The sequence below is a fragment of the Protopterus annectens genome, chromosome 14.part0 (assembly GCF_019279795.1).
Source record: "Protopterus annectens isolate FY-2018-M chromosome 14.part0, PAN1.0, whole genome shotgun sequence".
Lineage (NCBI taxonomy): Eukaryota > Metazoa > Chordata > Ceratodontiformes > Protopteridae > Protopterus > Protopterus annectens.
This window is the reverse complement of record NC_056748.1, coordinates 808,481,778-808,495,307: the sequence shown is the minus strand read 5'-3', so window position 1 is coordinate 808,495,307 and position 13,530 is coordinate 808,481,778. Positions and strand designations below refer to the sequence as shown.

General features: G+C 37.6%; 1 protein-coding gene and 1 long non-coding RNA gene across 3 annotated transcripts in view; both read right to left on the bottom strand.

Annotated features, from left to right (window-relative positions):
• WBP1L (WW domain binding protein 1 like) overlaps positions 1-13,530 on the bottom strand; it is an 872,089-nt gene that overhangs the window by 603,042 nt on the left and 255,517 nt on the right. The window lies entirely within an intron of this gene.
• LOC122789256 overlaps positions 4,507-13,530 on the bottom strand; it is a 67,205-nt gene continuing 58,181 nt past the window's right edge. Inside the window, exon 2 of the long non-coding RNA XR_006362796.1 lies at positions 4,507-5,661. This is a non-coding gene — a long non-coding RNA (uncharacterized LOC122789256). The remainder of the gene's footprint in view (positions 5,662-13,530) is intronic.

The following is a 13,530-nucleotide window of genomic DNA, read 5'->3' as shown; positions in this document are numbered from 1 at the left end:
TTTACCGGGGTGTGTGGGCAGAGCACCCCACATCGTGGGCATAGGGGGGCTTGCCCCCCTGCAGAAACCTAAGTACAAATTGTGTTTGGTGGTGTTATATGTGGAGGGGATGTTATTTTCTTGTGATTTGTAGTGTTAGATGTTATGAAATTCGATGTTATGGGTTTTAGATGCTTCAAAGTGGACCCATTTTATATATATATATATATATATATATATACATACACACACACACACACACACACACACACACACAGATAGATAGACACAAACACACACACAATCACACTATATTATTTTAGTTATCCGGGATTTCTCTACTGAGTGCTATTGCTCTTTTACTCCTACAATGTACTGTTTTCAGTAAATAGACAAGATTGCATTGCCATTATATGCCAAGTTCAAGAACTATCCACACCTTCAAGTGCTAATTTCTCCTCTTTGACAGATTACAGCTCTCCTGCCAACTACCAGACTCCTCATATGCACAGTTTTAAAATGACTGACTGAGCTGGATCTGCTGATTCCATCATAAAGTGGGAAAGTTCAACATTTTTAGCAGGGATGATCACCAGAGCACCTGCAACCTGAATGTATTTCAGTTTCATCCATTCTATTACAAAGTAATTCCCTCTATTACAAAACCTTGGCAAGGAGAACCTTCAAAGTCTATGTGCTGCGCACTGACGACTACTACTAAGTACTTTTGTATAAAAAAAATGAAACAGTCATAGGTCTGAATGCAGCACTGCTACAGCTGTTGCAGTTGGATGAAGAAATAAGCAGCTAAAGATGTCATTACACTAGCCAACCCCCAACAACTCTGCTCGGTCTAGCAAATGTTCCAAATCATTTTCACAGCCGTCAGCCAACTAAGACATACTGATACATAAAGAAAGATGCTTTTACAAGACAAAGGGAAAGAAGGAGTCAAAAAACGTATTCACGCAACTACTTGGAATGGCATATCTCAGAGGCACAATGCAAGTCCTAGACAAACCTAACATCATGCCAGCAAAGTCAGGCAGCCACAGCAGCTATTTAAACAGACCAATTAAAACAAGATTCTTTCTACAGAGACAGGAAGCAGCAACATTCCAAAGCTTATTCTCTGCTTGCATTGCACTGCAGCTCTAATATTATAAATGCAGTTTTGCAGTCTACTCACTTCAGACAAATTGGGTGCCTGGGCAAGTACTACACATGTCATGAACTCTCATATCTCAAATATACTTAATTCTACAGTTTCTGGAACAGCTCAGAAAAAATTAATAACGCTAAACAACAAATCTCATGACATCTATCATTTCTCTAGCTAAAATTGAGGAGTAGTTACCAAAAGTGAGAGTATTTGCAAGTTTGCTTAGGAGTGTCGCAGTGCATCTCATGTAAGTTTTCAAAGAGTTTTCTCCAACAAACAGCTATTAAAAAAAGTTTTACTTTAGCCATTATATTTTATAAAACATTACTGGTCTCTGCAACATACAGGTTCAGGATGTACAACTGTCATTATATTCATATTAACCTACATTATATTCATATTATGTCATTCAGGTAAGACATTTCCCCTATGAAAAATGATACTTAAAAAGGAAAGATAGTGGGCCCTTCACAATCTGTGGCAATTAAACAAGTGTAAATGAATAAAATGAAAGGCGCCAAAATCTTTGATACTAACCAACTTCTAAACAAGAAGTAAAGGGAGAAAAATAACTACACCGGAGGCTGGAATTTTCTTTAAGGATATAGAAAGAACAGAATCGATTCAAAAGGAAAGCAACAAAGATAGGATAGCACATGGCCTACACCACAGGCCACAAAGTGATCAAGACAGAGCCAATATGTTTAAACTGGAAAAAGGAAAGCAGTGGAGGGTAAATAAATGTTTAAACACTGTAATATATGCAGTCTACATAACACTTAAAAAAAGAAATGCATGAGATCAAGAAAACAACTGTAATTGTTATAATTATTTAAACTGCAGATGTTTTATTTTTGAAAACTATTTCAAAAACAATTTTACAATGTGTAGCTTTTCTCCCCTGGCCACTGCTGAAAATGGGCTTCTACCCAGTCGGACTTTCCCGGTAATCAAATATCAATAAATACAACTTTTAAGACAGACTGCTTAAGGGATACAAGCATTTCACAGATAGGGCAGAGGTAGCAAGGTCAGAAACTAATGGAACTCAAACAAGCATGCAAGACAGTTATGAGGTACCTACTTAACACACCTTCAAATTGCATAAAACAGTCACTGCCCACAATATGAAAACATGTTAACGGTACATGAATCATAACACTGTTTCAGAATCAGTAGCAGTTTCAAACTGAATAACCCCCATTTCTATCAATCCATGTAATATTTTATCAAGTTGGACCCTGGTTCCTGAAACAGTACATGGAAGGAAATTAACACTGCATTAGACAATCTTTGCCCTTTCTAGATAATGCAAATACCATCTTTATGAAGAATATATCCTAGTGATGTTGGATCGTGGTCTTTTCTTCCAATGTCTTACTGTGCCACATATGTTGCTACACACTCCAGGTTACTGTGATATTACTGCCTAGCAAGCCGTTTCACACCTACTCATTGTTGGTTACCCAGTACTTTCTGTCTACTTTAACATTAATATGTCCACTTACCAGGTATGGTTACACATTGCAGTCTATTAGTATGTGTACATCTACAATAATACTCATCAATTACATTGCAATACTATTTGTAATCAGTCCACTACGCTGGGTGTGTACCCTTAATGTGTCTCCCATATTGCTGGGTAGTAGCTGAAAAGGGTGAGCAGTTGTAAAGACACATCTCTGTATGGCAACAGCCACCTTCCTTAGCCTCTAGTAAACATTTTACAGACCAAAACACTAAGGAAATGATATCTTCCACTGCAGGAGGACAAACAGGACCACTGCTAGCTCCTCTTGGGGACAAATGCATGCCATGATTTGACTAAATCATATAAAACTTAATTGGTACTAATAAAACAATTAAAAGAGGGCCTTTCATTTGAGAAAAAGTAACAAAAAAAAATGTTTTTATTCTTAATATTATTACTCTCCCAGTGTACACAGATGGACCATGAAGACTTTCACAGATGTCTAGCTCACTTCCTCCGGGCAACTTATAAGACTAAATATGGAGAAATCTTTAAATTAGTCTAGAGATTGCGAAAAATTTGGCCTCCTGTGACTAGGAGTCTCAGTACTCCACGTACGTTCAAGAATTTAAGATTTGCGGCAATATAATTCTGTTCACCCAGACAACCTGCTCTTAGGACAGCAGATTTATAGTATAAGCATGGACAAAGCAGCTCAGAATTGTACTTGCAATTTAAAAGCTGATCTTGCAAGTCTGGCTTTACCTTCACCTTCCTCAAATAAGCCACCTTTACCTGTTGGTGTACTACTTTTTTACTTTTTGATACAGAATACAAGCTATATAAAGGTCTGCCATTAAAAAAAAAACTATACACTTATAGAACTTCATTTACTGCAGCAAATAATAACCTTGAACATGTCATATCAGAACACAATTGTGGCACATATTTTCACTACTCAAATTGACAGACTCGAGACAGAACTCAAGTAAAAAAAAAAAAACAACAGTTGAGAAAATAGGTCTTCACACACTAACTGCTTGTACAATTTGTGGATGTGATGTCTAGGACATCAACAGTGGGAGCTGCCTTTCAGAAACATGCCTGGGTGAGGTCAAAGAAGTTACCTATTACAGGAGCTTCTAAAATTAGATTTCATACTCTGAGGCAACTATAGTCAGTAAGCCAACTATTGATTACATAAAGAAACTAAATGAAAAGGATACAATTTCCAGATCCTGCCTAAATTCTTTACCACAGTGAAGTGCCACTCTACCACAGGAATTACCTAGATTTTAAGAAATGTCACAGAAAGCTAGTACCAGAATTGCAAACCTGATCCTACTAAAACATACTCTTCACCCCTCTGCATCCCACCAATCTCCAGAAAGAAATGATGGCTAAAATGTGTTCAAACACAAGGACGGGATTACTCTACAAGTCACTCTAGTAATAAAAACCTAGAAACAGTTATGACATTACCATCATACAATGAAAATCCTGTCAGTTCATGTGCTTTTCAGCTACAAATTTGCTACTTTTGTCCTTCTTATGATTTTTGCATATGCTCATAAGACCTATTTATCAAACAAAAATGTAACATATTTTATTTACAACAGGATTCATGCAGACATTAAAAATTCATTTTAAACGGGAGCCTAAGAGTTTCACTACTGACATCTTTTCCTAACCAAATGATGGGGGCCTGTGCTGAAATATACCACTGAAAGCATACTATAATGATTTAGCTATACTTGTTTTGTTATAAAATGAATTATCTTCATAAAATCCAAAAAATAAACATGCAAAGGAGAGAGAACTGCTTTTCTGAGCCTGTACACAACTGTTTCTTTGTCTCAAGTAACAGAAATACAGACCAGACATAAAACGGTGCTTTTTTTTTTTTTTTTTTTTTTTTTTTTTTTAATCGATGCTAGAACATAAATTAACTTAGACGTTAGGAGCCCAGTCATATTTTCATTGTACACTGCAACATTATACTATTTCTATTTTGGCTTAAGCACAAAGGTACCCCCTTGCTATACAAACCTTTTATGCACACACACTAGATACACCTATATAAAACTAAAATCTTCTCTCAAAATGGCTATGCTCCTGTCATACTCCTGACAATCTCTACTGTCCTTCTACCATTTTTGTCTCATTTTCTCTAACCTCACTTTGAATAGCTAACCACCATTATCCTCTGTCTACTAGTGTTCCCATTTGAGCCCAATAATAAATCTTTCAACTTTTTCAACTCCCTCCAAACAGTTAATACTCTTAAAACCATAATTTTTAGTTTTTCTATAATCTTCACCCATGCTGGTCTACTTTTACATAGAGTCTTTCCACTGAAAATCATGTACTTTACAATGAATTGAAGGCATGCTGATAATCTGCTCCGAATATGCTTTTATTTTTCGTATTTTTCATTGAAACTGTTGTGTAACAGGTTGATTTTTTGCAATTTTTTCTAGCTGAAATGTATAGGTATGTCCTATTGTCTGCCATGTGTAAAGCTGCTTCTACATTTGTAAATGAATTATATATTTCTATAGTCCGTCATGTGTAAAGCTATTTCTGCATTTGTAAATGAAAATTACTGTATAAAGTGCATAAACTGGGAGCTTTTCTCCCTGAGCCGCAACTGAAATGGGTATGCTTGTCATCCCAATCAGACTATCCCAGTAATCAAATGCTAAACAAACAAGTAATTAAAAAATAAATAAAATTTAAGAAAAAGCTCTGCTTAAATATAAGGGACTCCTGGATCATTCGTGGGCATGAAATGAACAAGGGGTTTGATGGACTACGTGAGATCAGTCGATCTTAATCACTTAATACAATGAAAGCTACATTTTTCTCCTATACTACAGAAGACACCAAAAGTTAAGCTAGGGGTACTTTATGATACAAGACTGAAATATGGACGATATAATATTTACTACACTACTAACTACACTCACTTGGCTTGAAGACTCCCTCTTATCCGGCCTCTATTTAACCAGCCTCCTCTTAAACCGGCCATCAAATTTCTGCTGTAGACCTAGCAAAAGAGAAGAGAGAACACTTACTCCTCTTCTGGACTAAATAATGACAGACATTTGAGTTTTAGACTTCATATTCATTAGAAAAAGGCATACTAACACAAATCCAGTTATTCTAGCTGATTTATAACCTATAAATGCAGTTTCGTATGCTTTTTCTGATTAACCAGCCATTCATTTATCCAGCCTCCTAGGAACTGAAGACCCTAAGGAAGAAACATCCTTGGCCCTGACCTAACTCCGAAGTGATCATCAGAGCCAAGCTAAAGCCGAAGCACCTATGGGCACAGAGCTAGCTACAATAACCTTGGAGTCGACCCTTCCAAGTACCTCAGCCCCAAGACCCTTCATGAGCAGATGGTACTACAGTAAAAAGGGTAAAGGAAACCATCAAGTCAAAGCAAGCTGTTGTCTGCTCCAACAAGGTTCTCTCATGGTCATCATTAAGAACCACAGATACCAGATCTAAACATCAGACTGGAGAAAAAGCAACCAAAAAGGGAGCTGACTAGATTATACCCGGAGACCCTGGTAGGTGAGATACAGAGAGGAACCCCGCCTAAATCTGCACCTGGAGAAATTTCATCATATCGATGTCAGCTTCAGAAAGGCTTCTCAGTGATCAAAAGGACCTGTATGAAGATGCCACAGAAGGTGATCTAGAGGAACGGTGTCATTCTTAAAGTACAGGAGAGTGTAATAGAGGATTGGCCAGCTCTGGGGAGTAACCATATACTGGGGATGGTGTTTGAATTCAAACTTGGTCATGTCTTTATTCCAGATCCACAAGCCTAGGGTTTTTCGGTGCCAGGTCTGACTGAGGAGTCTGATCTAAGCACCTTTCTAGGTCATTCATTTTGTTTCCCTTTTCTTTATTTTTCTCCCTTTCTTTATCTTTATCCTTAACAGGTTTATCTCTGTTCAGCTTCCTCACAGAGGAAAAAGATGACATGCAAGCCAAAGGGGTCAAAGTCTCCCAGTTGGCAGGGGAGGAGGCCTTCGAGTACCAGCTTGTTCCTTCAGTCAAAAAGAGCCCTGGCTCCAAAGGATGCACAGGACTTGCACACTATGTTGAGGTTGTCTGCTCCCAAATAATGGAGATACAGATCGTGTGGATCTTTGTGGTGGTGGTGGGGATCTTGTGCTCACAGGCATTACACGTTTAGAAGGCAGAGGCCTTGTCAGATATTCTAGGACACAACAAAAATATGCAACCACTATACCCAACAAGAGGAAATTATGGTTAGGGGAGGAACCTGAGCCCTACATAAAACAGCTTAAAAAAAGGCACAGATGTTGGATCCTATCAGATCTGATAACCCGTACATTCAGGTCAGATAGAAAAGACATCTGATCTAACTGGTAAGAAGGCTGGAAGGGACACTAAGAAAATTAAAAAAGCAGACAAGTATATGAGCAGTAAGTACACAAAAGATTCACATATGCAGAGTGACACTCACACTGTGAACTTCTGTATGTTATCAATGACATATAAATGAAGCAAAGACCACTAGTGCACTATGTACACAATGAATACAAGCTCGTGACGATGATATAGAGAGCAAATGTATCAACAATGAAGCTGGTGTACTACTTCATAAATGTAAGCAAACTGTAAATATAAAAAGCAAGCCCAATGACAGAAGAAACAGTAGTAAATATTCCTATAACATTGTCTCAGAGGTTTTTTGCCCAAAAAAGAAAGGATGGAGCCCTAGGAGCATGCATACAGCCAAGGGGTACTAAAAAGAGAGGTAACCAGGTGAACAAAGGTCGAAAAAATAATACTCAGGAAAGAAAAAATAATACTCAGGAAAGAAAAGGAAGTCGCTTAAGGAGTGGAAGTGAAAGTAAAAGTACTCCCTACCACTACCCATACCTTACCAGTCACAAACCCTTACTAGTAAGAGTGGGGGAAGGGATTAAAAAAAAAAAAAAGATTTGGATATTCCATCCCAGTCTAAGAATCCCATAAATAAGAGACAGCAGAAGACTTGGTGGGAAGGAGAAAGTATTGCAACAGTGATCAATGACCTACTCAAACAGCCACTATTATGCCAAGTTCCTACATAACTGAACTGTGTTTTTCATTTTGATTACTGCTGCAAGCCATTACTACTCTTACAATTTCCAATATTATTAAAAAAGTAGGGTGGTGGCCTGAAGTGCAGCAAGCCTGTTAAGATATCTGTAGCAAATCTTGGTGTCAGCAAGGAATGAATCTCTAGCAAATGTCCACATGGCTGTTTTCATAACAGCTTGACTAACTTCCTTTAGGAAAGCCACCACTGTAGCAACTACCTTGCCTGGGCCTACCAGACTTTCATTTTCAGAAGTGTAGCAAAACTGAATATACAGAGGCAAACATTTAGAAATAATTTGCTTGAAAACAGGTTCACAACCTTTATTTTCAGTGAAATAATTGGAAAGTTTTCCTTATATCTCTGGTTCTGTGCAAGTAATAACCAGGAGATGAGATGTGGCATAACTGTTAAAGTGCTTACCACACACACAAGGTACAAGGTTTGATTACTGGGAAGAATGGCTAAGCTTAAAAAGGCCTCTGGGATAGTTAGCCTTGTAATCACTTATGAACTTAAGTTGTCTGTGTACATCCAGAGTGTGTCAAGACTCTCTCTCCCTTATACCGAGTTTCTGGGCAGAACATAAAGTTGTGTGGTTAAGGCTGAGGAAGAATTCTGTCAGTATTTTAGGCATAAAGGAATTTAACAGCAACCAAATACTGAGCAGAAGTGAAAGTGAAAATTTCTCAAGAAATTACAGTCCCAGATATAAAATCGATGTAGTTTAATGCAGATAAGGTTAAACGGATAAGCGCTTTCACTGTATCAGCTTCATCAGATCCATGATTAAACCCCCACACAAACAATATATATATAGAGAGAGAGAAAAAACATGAAAATAATCAACCAATCAAGAAAATCAATTCAACTCAAGCTTCTACTTAAAGTCATAGCATATTACAAAAGGTTACAGGGCGCAGCATGTCACATAAGGTACATATCTACATATAATAGCTTACACCTCCTGTAAAATATATAAAGTAAAAAACCTATATATACAAAATAGAGGCTTATTATAAACACTGCTATATATATAAAAAATGACTCATTCATACTGAACCTGGGACCACTGTTCCCCTACCAGTTCATGTGGATATTGTCAAGTCACACCCTTTTCCTTCAATAAACATCCTAACCCCTAAAAACATAAAGACATAAAAGCACATAACAGCATAACATGTGAAATTTATATATAATGTACTAATACATAAAAAGATTTCTGATACATGGAACTTATCATTATATGTATAAAAAGTGTACTAGGTGGCTTTTAAAACCTGCAATCATTTTACATGTCTATGCTGCCTCAACCTCGGTTTAATAGACGCCCTTTCATTTAAACCTGAACCCCTGTCTGCTCTCAATAATATTATCCAGTCACTTTCTTTGCCCTCAGTAAACATCCTAACATCACCCCCCCATGCAGCGTAGACATGTAAAATGATTGCAGGTTTTAAAAGCCACCTAGCACACTTTTTATACATATAATGATAAGTTCCATGTATCAGAAATCTTTTTATGTATTAGTACATTATATATAAATTTTACATGTTATGCTGTTATTTGTTTTTATGTCTTTATGTTTTTAGGGGTTAGGATGTTTATTGAAGGAAAAGGGTGTGACTTGACAATATTCACATGAACTGGTAGGGGAACAGTGGTCCCAGGTTCAGTATGAATGAGTCATTTTTTTATATATATGGCAGTGTTTATAATAAGCCTCTATTTTGTATATATAGGTTTTTTACTTTATATATTTTACAGGAGGTGTAAGCTATTATATGTAGATATGTACTTTATGTGACATGCTGCGCCCTGTAACCTTTTGTAATATGTTATGACTTTAAGTAGAAGCTTGAGTTGAACTGATTTTCTTGATTGGTTGATTATTTTCATGTTTTTTTCTCTATATATATTGTTTGTGAGGGGGTTTAATCATGGATCTGATGAAGCTGATACAGTGAGAAAGCGCTTATCCGTTTAACCTTATCTGCATTAAACTACATCGATTTTATAACTGGGACTGTCATTTTTTGAGAAATTTTCACTTTCACTTCTGCTCAGTATTTGGTTGCTGTTATTATTTTAATTTTCTCTGAGCAGGGGTGTTAACCTGTGAAGCAGCATTCTATTTGATTTTATAAAGGAATGTATATCTAAATCTCACCATACCTCTACGAAAATCCAACAATGGGTCTTTGTACATCAGGGCTTGCAATTCAGATACCCTCTTAAATAAGGCAAGGTCTACAAAGCAGATTTCCAAGCTAAGTAATTAACAGGAGCTAATAAAGCTGGCTCAGAAGGGACTAATGTAAGCTTTTCCAAGACATAGTACAAGTCGGGAGGGGAGGGGGGAAGAGACTGTCAGTAAAACTGAGTGGAAACTTAAGGAAAGAGTCAGTGAACATTTGAATGACATCAGAATGAAAAGAGAAAACAACACCTTAGCTAAACACATCCTTGAGTATCCAGGACATTTGTTTAAATATACTATTATTGAGAAATTAAATGTTAGTGAACAGGGTGGCCTTTGGCCACAGTTAGAAAAGCGTGAACTCTTTTGGCAACTATACCTGAACACAAGTACTTCGCCAGATTTGAATGATCACATATCCATTAGTTGTCTTTTGAAACTAAAGGCACTTAAAAGATACATACAACATTTAAATTTGTCTTGCATGTATGATCCACTTAACATGTTGGTCTACTTTTGAAAAATATTACTATGTTTTGTTAATGCCTTTAAGAAACACTGGGTTGAGGAAAATTATGAGTGTCATGTTAACTATTTATAACTTCTTATTTATTTTTTCATCTATAGGAAGTTATTATTGGACTTTTACATGACATTTACCGATTTCTTTTTTTGTAATGACAGGGAAGTCTTATTCTGTACGTTAAGTAATTCAGAGTTTACAATAGATCACTCTTGCTTCAGTCTTAATAGAAAGTGATTGGTGTAAATTAGGGGCTTGTCCTTTATCTGATTAAAGGATTGGTTACTCAAGATCACTTCTATACTAGACTTAACAGAATGAGATTGGTGTATTTTAGGGGCTTATCTGTCATGTGATTAAGTGATTCTATTATTTAAACCAAATAATTTGAAGGGGGTTTTTTCTGATAAAGTTTTGTATTTAAATAAAATAAAAGCACTTAAATTCAGATTTTACGTTTAAGCACAGTTTATTTGTATGAACTATTCATTACTATACAGCGGTTTAGGTGTTAAAGTCAGTCTCTGCAGACTGGTATTTGATATATTTAACAGTTTGTTTGCTTCGTTCTTTGGTTTTTCCAGAAATGTCCCTTCTGGAAGTGATTGAAAACCAGCAGAGACAGCTCACAGCACATTCTTCCCCTACCATCTCCCCTGGCTATGCAAGCCTGGTGCTCACAGATTTGCTAAGACCAAAAGAAGTCATCCTTCAAGTCACTCTGTAATGGCTACTTCAATAACAGCCTTTCCCAAATCAACCCTCACCATGGTGATGGGGACTGAATGGGCAGACCGATTTGGCAGGTGACTGATGGTACACAGGGCAGCAGAGACGAAAAAAGGAGACATTACAACAAAGTATTAAAGAATAAACAATACTTCATTTGTGTCTCAGGGGCCTCTATGTTCCCCTTTGAAGACATCTTTCTTTCTGGTGAGTTTCCTCAAAGGTAATCTCCTCTGAAAAGGAATCTAGAGATCAAACCAGGGAATGTAAAGACATTGAAGAATAATCTAATTCTTCTGGCTCTATTTTCAGTTAATTATCTGCCTGAAATATTGATCCCTCCTGCTCCTGGAGGATGGGACCCTAGAAAATGAAGATTCAGGACCTAGTTGAAGAGTCTGCAAGTATAGGATAATCTTGAAATTCAGAGATTCGGGGAAATATGGGAAGACCCAATGGGCAATTGCATGTTGGTACTAACAGAGAGGGGTCATTATTCAAGCAGCCATCAGAGGTAGGCTGAATTTATGCCTTTAAACCCTACATTCCCTGCACATAGCTGGCTTATGAGACTGACATGAGGGTGCAGTAGGCTACCCTCACTGGTCATTCCACAATTCCAGAAGGTGCGTGGTCAGCTGCAACTCTACCTTTCTGGTCTCAAGCACAAATGTGGTTGCTCTGATCTCCACTAGAGAAAATGCACCACTCCATTGCTTATCGAGCACCTACAACCCATTACTCCCTCTCTAGAGAAGCCATTGATTCTCTCTCTCAGACTTCTTCAGTGCAGGGATTAATTAATGCACCTGTACACCAAAGCCTTCAACCTCCTCTCCAACAAGAATTCCAGAAGTCATGCTTTCCCCTTCTGAAACAACAAGGGTCTTCTGTGCATATGCTTTGGCATGGATATCCAAGCAGAAACCTTCTTTATGTATTAGTCTGGCTAAACAGGCCAGGTTCCACAGTCACCATGGCCCACAAAGTGGCATCACAAGGGACCTGAGGAGAAGTAGATGCTTGGTCTGGAGGTTGCAAAAACAGCTCGCCAAAACTGGCACCCTCTGAACCAGCAACTGGCACTGGACTTTGTTGTTGCATTTCCATGTCCCAATTTACCCTCCTTTCCCAATCAATTCTTTTTCATGTCGGGGGAGGGGCAGTTTCTGAGGAAGATGTCCCTATGGACACCACAATGAAGCGTACTAAGGCCTCAAGCTTCTTCACTTCAAGGTAGTCATGCACGATATACAGCTTACTCTGAAGAATTTTAGGGACGAAACCCTGGCAGACTGCACAATTGTGGACACTGTGGTTCTAGCTCAAGAAAAAGATTACCACAGCTGCTGTATTTTCATGTGAGATGTGTCTACCACATTTACCTTTTTTGCAACCAGACATAAAACGAGCTAAGCAGCATCTGACTTGCTGTTAATTGCTTACTTAGATAAAGAAAAAGCCACACCTGGGTCTCTAGAGCTATGAAACCCCATGGTTTAACAAGCACACACAGCTCTCAAATGAAAATAAGACAGATGTCTGGAATGAACTGCGGCAAGAAAGTTCTCAGATGGCACAGGGTAATGCCCGCTTTAAATTGCATGTACAGACGTGCCAGGACCCAAGCATAAGTTACACAAATGAAGATTGATCTAGAACTTTTAGAAGTCAGGCTGGACATCAAGGACACCCAATGGTAGAGGCCAATAGGTCTGCCCATCCCTCCCTGATACATCAGAGCATTAATTGAACCGGAGACTCCTGGGTCATAAACAGGGCTTTATCCCTCTATGCCACTGAAGCAGCACTCAACTATAGTTTAGTAGCAGAATTTGACTAAACATTGTATATTTTTATTTGGCTGTAGAGCTTTCACTGAATACATATTTACTTATGTTTATTTATTTATTTATTTACACTTGTTGACCGGGAGTTTTTAATAAATAGAAGCACAGAAGATACCTCAGCCTAGAAACTGAACCACAGCTCCAAACACTGCTAACAGTCACAAAGCATAACATTTTTAATGCAATTTTTCCCTTCTCCAGAGGCAGGGAAAAAAAACAAAAACAAGTTTTACTCATTTTAGTTCCATACGCTATGCAGATCTAGTCTGAGCATCATTCCAAAACCGTTTTGGCAATTTACTAAACATTGCCCTGTAAGCTCCTCCATTTCTTTGCATAGTATAGTATATATATATATATATATATATATATATATATATATATATATATATTTCTTTTTTACAACCCTCCATCTTTCCTACTAGACTGCCTGCTTTTCATGAAATGAATGCATGCATACATACATAGACAATTACCCATAAAAA